Raw genomic sequence first — 9,360 nt, forward strand, 5'->3', positions numbered from 1 at the left:
CTTGAAACATCCCTCAACGCAGAGACCTCCTCCTTAACTGAGCGAGTTGACCGTGCAGTTAGAGGCGCACAGCTGTGAGCTTGCATCCGGGAGATAGTCAGTTCAAATCCCACTGTCGACAGCCCTGAAGATGGTTTTCTGTGATTTCCCATTTTCACACCAGGCAAATGTTGGGGCTGTACCTCAGTTAAGGCCACGGCCGCTTCCTTCCCACTCCTAGCCCTTTCCTATCTCATCGTCGCCATAAGACCTGTCTGTGTTGGTGCGACGTATAGCCACTAGCAGAAAAAGAAAAAAAGACATGCTTCACAGTCTGGACACCAAAACACTGTCGCTTTCCAAATTTTCTGCTTATAGCACACGACACATCGTTCGGTTAGCCTACTCTTTCCCTTAGTTGGTGGAATTCTCTCAGGGAAAGGCCTTTCAGTGAGACTGGACATAGTTTTGTCCGATGAATGATGTCCAGACATTTTTTTTTTTTTCCCCTTTTCAAATGAACCTGAATGATCCACAAATAGTGCCTCGACGACCTACTCTAAATTTCAAATGTTCAGTTCTTGATTCTGGTGAATTTTTCTGGCAGTGTGTAGAATTGCCACATTCATTAACTTCCTGAATAACTTGATGTACCACTTGATCATCTTTTTCCTCTCTAAAAGATAGCCATGAAATAGCTGATCTTTCAGAACAACCCCATCCATGTGATCATTAGTCAGCAACAGAAACAGTCTTTTCTTTTTCCTGACCACGCTATTTTTCTTTGTGATGGTTTACCCGTGGAATGTAGACATCATTGTGACATCTTTATCATGCCCTGGTCGGAATGCTAAGCTATAAGTTCCCTCTTCTTTAATATTGTGTTGATCACATTTTTCGGGACATCCTTTCTGTTGAGGCGCAATGTTCCTACACAGTCAGTTTTCAATGATTTTAACTTACAAGCCAAAGAAGGTGAATCTAAAAAATTATCCATCTACAAGGTGTATCCATGGTTCAGAAGAGATTCCACAAGCGATGAGACAGTAACGTAAGTTTTTATTGTGTCTGTTTATGTGTGTGTTGTTTCAAATACAGTCTTTCCCTGCGTATATTATATTTTATGCCAAATTTTGTGGATTTTAGAGGCATATATTGCCTAAAAGGCAACCTATTCCACCATAGGATTAGCGACTCATCAACTGCGATGTTATCTTCTGACAAGTACAAAGTCTGGAACCTGTTTTTCAGGTAGGTCATAATTGAATAAATTTTAAAATGTTTGGAAGGTCCCTGATATGTATTAACAACCTCATTGTTGAAATTACTGATTCAAATCTGTCCATTGAGATAACGGATCCAAATATAGGCATAGGCAAAATAGTGTTTTTAGAAAAAAATAGCTTAAGAGCGTAAGCCTTTGTATTATACCCACAAGCATAAAAAGAGCAATTACAACGTATATCATGTCTTTCGTGACTGGATTCCAATCCCACATTCTGGAATGAAGTGGCTCTACATCGGATTCTTTGCTCAGCTTATATATATGTTTCACGAATTATTAGTGCCACTAACTCCGTAAATAACATCTTAAGAACCTTCACACCATCACATTCCCCAGCTGCTTAATTCTGAGGTCCTGGGTTCTATTTGACCCACGTAATTACACGTTTTCCCATTGAAATGTATTAACCGTGACATGCACTTGCCATACCTAAGACTTACGTTAGGTGACTCTATTTGAGTAAGAAAACTGAAGTGTTTTCTTCTGATATGGCATCATACAGTCATCATATGACAAGTGCTCCTCAGCTCAAAATTTTTCCATAAAACTATCACGTTGGTCAATCAGAGGTTTCAACTTCCATATTTTGTAGTCGAAATTTGGGTTCGTGTTGACAGCTCAGTTAATGAAATGGCAAATTGCAACAAAGCTCTTTCACCGCATAGCATTTGCCACCATAGAATTGTGCACATCACTAGCATCCTCCCAATATGATCTCTTCAAATACTCTGTAAAATTGTAGGGATTTATTTCCTTCATCACCATAATGCTAGTAGACACAAGCACTGGTTATATGGATAGTTAATGTGGAGTTTGATAAATTATTTTAGTGATGATGTACACCTACAGTAGCTGTCAGTTTCTGTACTTAGCCCACTCATTCGTGTATTCATTGCTGCATACAGTGCCAGAATGCGTATCCTTTATATATGTTATACTGTTTCAGTAATAGACCTCAGAATGGAGAAGGCCTGTAGTTGGATATTCTCATATTCGGCTCCGTCTACCAGTAGGCTTACGACAAGCTGCTTGCCACACATTGTGGGGGCAACACTCTCGAGATCTCGTGACATTCTCACGAGAAATAGGTGCTTGTGCATTTTTTTCTCTTTTCTTTCTAGACTTCCTCTTTTTAACCGTTGTCTTTATAATTTAAAATCTTAACACTTTAATATATCTGTGATTTTTACATCTCAAGATCCTATCGACAACCGACTGTGGACACGCATTACGTTTGTCGATTATATATCGACATACGTCCAAAGAAGATTAATAATTAAAAATTGAAAGGAGTCAACCTTTTTAATACTGATTAATGTATTTATTAGAAGAAATACAATTGAATACATATTACACTAGGTATATATTTTGTCCCAGTTCTGGGACATCTTCAACCTTTATAAAGAAGTTATGTTTTATGAGTGAGTTAAAAATAATTGATAAGCACTTTTATTAAGGAACGTTATTAATCTTCCAGTGTTGTTGGGATCTGATGCATGTATTTCTTAATGGTCGTTGTCTTGAAGTGAAATAGCAAATGCCAAATTAAAACTGCAGAAAGTGAATTGATAACACTTAAAATAGCTTTTAAAACATTATTTAATGAAGCTTGTTTATTAAAAAAGTGTTTTGCCTAATACGGGACAATGTATATAGTTTTGTATCCGTTTTCTTGTTGCCATTGATGAATATGTAAAGATCACGGAAATATTAAAAACACGTATTCAAAGATTTTAAACTGTAGAGATGACTATTAAGAAGAGAGAATCTAGAACGAAAAGCCTTATTTATTTTCTCTCTCTAATTTTTAGAATTGTTAAGCATTTTTTTCCTTTTCTTTCTAGACTTCCTCTTTTTAACCATTGTATTTATAATTTTAAATCTTAAGTTCATATACTCTTTACTTTAATATATCTGTGATTTTTACATATTCATCAATGAGAGCAGCCTGGCAACGTGAAAATAGATATACAACTACATTAATAAATTGTCCCATCTTGGGCAATGTTTTTTTTATCAAGCTTTGAGGAAATCATGTTTTAAAGACATTTTTTAAGTGTTGTCATAATGTCACTTTCTCCAGTTTTAGTGTGGCATTTGTTATTTCACTTCAAGAAAGTCTGTTCAAGGACCCTTTAGAAACACATATATCAGACCACCAGCAACATTGGAAGATCTCGTAGACAGTAGCATTCCTTAATAACAGAGCTTATCATATGTTTATGACTCACTATTTTAATTGTACTTGAGTATGTTTTGGAAACTTATAACTTCTTTATAAAGGCTGAAGATGCCCCAGAAGTGGGACAAAACATGTAAATAGTGTTATTTGTATTCAATTGTGTTTCTTTTAGTAAATACATTGATTGGTATTGAAAAGGTGGGGACTACCCTCAAATTTTAATTATTAAGAATTCTTTGTCAAGACAGACTTTAATATGAAATTTATTTCATGTAATCAGTATGCACTCCAAGCCAATTACTTAAAAAACAACAACAACTAGTACTACTACTAAATATTGCCATTTCTCCCCTGAAGGAGGAGGCGGGCCTCTTAGACGTTGATGCCGTCTCTCGGGCCAGGAGATTTGTAAAGGTGAAGGAGATGTTGGGAGTAGTTGAGGGTGTTGGTGGCCTTGGCCTGTACTGGGAACTATCCTGGCATTTGCCTTCGTGCAGGAGAATGGAAAACCACGGAAAACAATTCTCAGTACAGCCGACAATGGGGACCAGCCCCTCCCTGTCTCCCGAATACAGAGGCATAGAGCTGTGGCCACCGCTCCTCTGATCGGAGTGCAGAGCTGTCGGAGCACAGACCAGCCATGGCCAATTGTAGGCCAAAGCCTACTCTGCAGCCGCCGACCTTCTTAAACAACTACTGCTACCATAGCCGGTTACGCTGTCTCTCAGGCTAGGAGATTTGTATTAGAAAAGGTGAGAGGGTTGGCGGCCTTGGCCTATATTGGGAACTGTCCTAGCATTCGCCTTAGTGCAGGATAATGGAACACCATTCTCAGAACAGTCATCGGTGGAGACCAGCTCGTCTCCCGAATACAGAGGCGTAGAGCTGTGGCCATCCCTCCTCTGCGTGGTTGGTCGGACGGAATGCAGACCTGTCGACCCCAGGATGAGGCTGAAACCTACTCTGCATCTGCCAATGTTTCTAAACATAAATATCCACAGCCTGTTTCCAGTCATTTGACAGGGTGAGGAATGAAGCAAGCCCCCATATAGCGGCAAAGAGAGGAATTGTGCTGGCTGCTGAAGCCTGTCTCGCTCCTCTGGGGCAATGATTAATGACTTGACAGGTGAAATGAAATGATATTGGAGAGTGTTGCTGGAATGAAAGATGACAGGGAAAAGCGGGGTACCCAGAGAAAAACCTCTCCCGCCTCCTCTTTGTCCAGCACAAATCCTAAGTGAAATGACAGACCAACGTTCTTCTGTAGCGAGTGTTAAGAAAAATGTGCTTCCTGTTAATACTTGAACCAAGCTCGACAGCTGCAGTCGCTTAAGTGCAGCCAGTATTCGGGAGTTAGTGGGTTCGAACCACACTGTCGGCAGCCCTGAAGATGGTTTTTCATGGATTTCCATTTTTACACCAGGCAAATGCTGGGGCTCTACCTCAATTATGGCCACGGCTGCTTTGTTCCCACTCCTAGCCCTCTCCTGTCTCATCGTCACCGTTGAGACCTATCTGTTGATATAGATGTTGATTCCCATAGGGGACCTGAAATATTTGTCCCGAATGAGTAAATTTATAATACCAATATAAATGGTCCGTTATTGAACATATAAATTTTCCAGCTAAGTCATTCTTGGTTGCCAGCGTTTCACCTCTGTGTGCTAAGTTGGGCTCATCAGTTGGTACCTAGCACACCCACCAAGATGCATGGCTAGTGCATACTGTGGAGGTCACTGCGTAGGCTACTTGGAGCTACCGGCAGTACCAATGCACTATGAGAGACTGATGAGCCCAACTTAGCATACGGGGGTGAAACGCTGGCAGCCAGGAATGAGTTAGCTGGAAAATTTGTAATGTCCAATAACAGACCATTTATATTGGTATTATAAATTTACTCATTCGGGACAAATATTTCAGGTTCCCTATGGGGATCAACATCTATATCATCTGATGGCCAAGCAGGCATCAATTTATGGTAACGAGACAAAGTCTGTCGTAGTGCATTGGCCCTGCCGGTGGCTCCAAGTAGCCTACACAGTATGCACTAGCCATGCATCTTGGTGGATGTGCTAGGTACCAACTGATGAGCCCAACTTAGCACACGGGAGCAAAACGCTGGCAACCAGGAAAGAGTTAGCTGGAAAATTTACAATGTCCAATAACGGACCATTTATGTTGGTTATAGACCTATCTGTGTCAGTGTGACGTAAAGCAAATTGTAAAATGTTAAGACTTAAGAATGGCAAACTGTAATTTTATTCACCAATCTGATAAGGTTCCTGCCTTTCATTCTTTTTTACTTGTAATAGACACCTTTGTATTCTAAATTTTTATGAACACCAATGTGAAAGGATGCATATCCTGTATGGAAGTTTATCTGGAGACTTATCGTAATTGGGAATTTGATCTTTTTACTTCCCAAAATATTTCAGTCAATATTGTAAGATACGTCTTTTGTAAATGCGGCCTGGATGAAGTGGCGGCAAACTACTGGTGTTCTCTGTGATCTTTGGATACCAATCCACTTGAAGTCCAAGGTTTACAGGACTGTTGTTTGCCCAGTCGCTCTGTATGACTCTAAATGCTGGCCAGCAACTGTCAAGCACAAGCAAGCACTTCATGCCATGGAGATGCGCATGCTTCACTGGTCACTTGGAATGACCCGACTAGATCATGTCACCAACCTAGAAATCCAGAAAATTGTCGGAGTTTCTCTGATTGCAGACAAGATGCGCGGGATCCGACTTTGGTGGTAAGGCCACGTAATGCGTAGAGAAGGTTCATCTATTCGCATCACACCATCTGGAAATAGGCCATGTGGTCGCCCCAAGAAACGCTGGCTTGATTACCTTAAAGAAGACATTCACCTAGTTCATTTTGTTCCAAATGATGCCTTAATAGAACAAAGTGTTTTGCAAAACAGTGGAACCTGCTTCACTGTGGGACAAACGCGAAGATGTTGGTTGTGTCTTTTGTATGTGATGTCATGATGATGCATATCTTCCTTCAGCATCTTTTCCTCTCTTATCTTCTTTTCCTGCCGCTTTTTCCCACACCTGTGGATTTGGCCCTGTTTTACGGCCGGATGCCCTTCCTGACGCCAACCCTCTATGGAGGGATGTAAGCACTATTGCGTGTTTCTGTGGTGGTTGGTAGTGTAGTGTGTTGTCTGAATATGATGAGGAGAGTGTTGGGACGGACATATACACCCAGTCCCCGAGCCAGAAGAATTAATCAGAAGCGATTAAAATCCCCGACCCGGCCGGGAATCGAACCCGGGACCCTCTGAACCGAAGGCCAGTACGCTGACCATTCAGCCAATGAGTCGGACATCTTTTCCTCTCTTATCTGGAATTTAATTTATTTTTGTATGCCCTAGATTAATTGTGATCTGTATGAAAATGCTATGTGTAAGTTAACCATAATTGCGTAAACATTATTGGTTGAGGGAAAATTTCTTGAAATATTTGTCTTAAAATATAAAAGCTCATTGAGCTATTGATCCTTTAAACGAGAAGGTGTAATATTCCCATGTTATGCACATACTTTGTACTTGATTGCACATAATTATTCTTTTTCACTAGTTACTCCTTTCCTGGGATTACTCTTTTCCTCTTGGGGGAAATTTATGTAGTCATTTTTATGAAACCCGTCTGTTTGTTGATTCTGATTTGCCAGTCTACGCTGTGTTTCGAATCAGTTCGGTTGTACAGTGTGCACGGTATTTACTTGATGGTCGCGAGGAGTTTGTTCGTGCTTTGTGTCTTGTGAAGTTAGCGTGTGATGGCTGCCACCAGTGATGGGAGGTCCCTTCTGGATATCTCCAAGATACCAGTTGAAAAGGAGATTGAGGTGGAAATGGACAATGTTTCTATAAATAGTCAATCTAATAATCAAAGTTCTCAAGATCCAATACATAGTAAACAAACCACTCAGAATACTCAAAAGTCGACATCTTTGATTAGTTCGGACGAATACACTCGAGAACATTCTGGTCCTTACATTGTTCTAGTAGAATCTGTAATGGACAAATATGTTGGAGAGCTGCATCCTATGACCTTAGGTCGTTTATTTTATGATCGAAATTTACCAGTAAAATCCATTATACGTAAGGGCAGAAATCGTCTTCAGGTGCAATTTGAGCATGCTACCCAAGCAAATAAATTTTTGAGTCACCCGTTATTAGAATCTATTTGTGCACGTGCATATATTCCAAGCACAAGCATATTCCGTGTTGGTATCATAAGAGGGGTTGATAAAAATTCGACTGAGGAATCTATACTCCAACATCTCAAATCTGACTACATTGTTAAATCTGTCCAGAGATTAAAACGAAAAGCGGTTGTTAATGAGGCTATCGAATACCTTCCTACTGGATCAGTAAAAGTAGTTTTTCGATCCCAGCAGTTGCCATGATATGTCTCTCTATATAGTGTTTTTCTGGAGGTGGAACCATGTATATTTAATCCCATAATTTGTAAAAAAATGCCAGCGATACGGCCATACAGTATGACAGTGTCGTTCGCAAACGTTCCGATGCGGCAAATGTACCTTGTCGCATGCTACGGATAAGTGTACGGAGCAGTATACCAAATGTGTTCATTGTAATGGGGACCATCCCACAGTACATGAGTCATGCCCCGAGCACAAACAACAACAGCTTATTAAGAAAATAATGAGCACCGAGCATGTATCTTTTCTTGAGGCCAAGTCCAAGAATTCACCACCTAGCTATTGCCCCCAACAATTTCCCCCTGTTGCTGCTGAACACTCCCCTCCTCCTATTTCAAATACGAGAAAACGAAAGTTTACTCAGATTATTACTCAATCACCCAGACCGCAACCCGCTCAGGGGTATGATCGAGCTGCACACATGGCTATCCTTCGGGATACCCCTAATTCACTTACTGTTCCTATGAACATTAATGCTCCTCCCCCACCCCTTTCACAGCTGCAATTCCCAGCTCCTTTAGCAAATGTAATTTCCCCCCTTCCATCTTCTGACCAGCCACAACGTCCCGTTTATCGCCAAAAAGACGACTTACAACAGGACATACATAAAATTCTTACCCTACTACTGCAGGCGGTCACCCTTCTTTACAGCATGTTATTTACCAATTACGTGACCGGCTAAGTGATATTTTTTCTTTATATGATCAATATCGTCCAATGGAATGCTAGGAGTGTCCTTCATAAGAAGAGTGATATTCAGTTAATAATTAATGAAACTCATGCACATGTTATTGCTTTACAGGAAACATGGTTTTCCGAACAAACAAATTTTCTACTTCCAGGATATGATCTTGTGCGGCATGATGGCCCGGGGTATGGAGGGGCGGCATTTCTTATTCATTTTACGATCTCATATCAATCATTACCTATACAGTATTACATTGCACATACTTTTCTTGTCGCCATTTCTTATCGGCAACTACACCTTATTAACCTTTATTGCCCCCCTGATATTTATATTTCGAGTTCGAGTTCGAGTTGGTCTCGCTTTTTCCAACAATTTCATCATTTGTCACATATTATTATCTTCGTGGACTTCAATCTCCACCATACAGCATGGGGTGGCATTAATGATACCCCACGAGGCTCATATCTCCTCACAGCGTCTCAGCAGCATGACCTAACTCTTCTTAATGATGGATCCCCCACTCGCTTCACTGTACCTGGATCTCCACCTAGTGCAGTTGATTTAACATTCTGTCGATCAATCTTGACCCCTATTATTATGTGGTCACGACTCTCAGATACCTACACTAACGACCATTATCCTATATGGATTACGTATGGGGTTGGTAGAACCATACAAGACCAGCCCACTTCAATGTCATACAGCAATGTACGTTCTATACGATCATTTGATGACCAAACATATATATCTTATATGCAATATCATCTTCGT

This window comes from Anabrus simplex, chromosome 6 (genome assembly GCF_040414725.1).
Source record: "Anabrus simplex isolate iqAnaSimp1 chromosome 6, ASM4041472v1, whole genome shotgun sequence".
Classification (NCBI taxonomy): domain Eukaryota; kingdom Metazoa; phylum Arthropoda; class Insecta; order Orthoptera; family Tettigoniidae; genus Anabrus; species Anabrus simplex.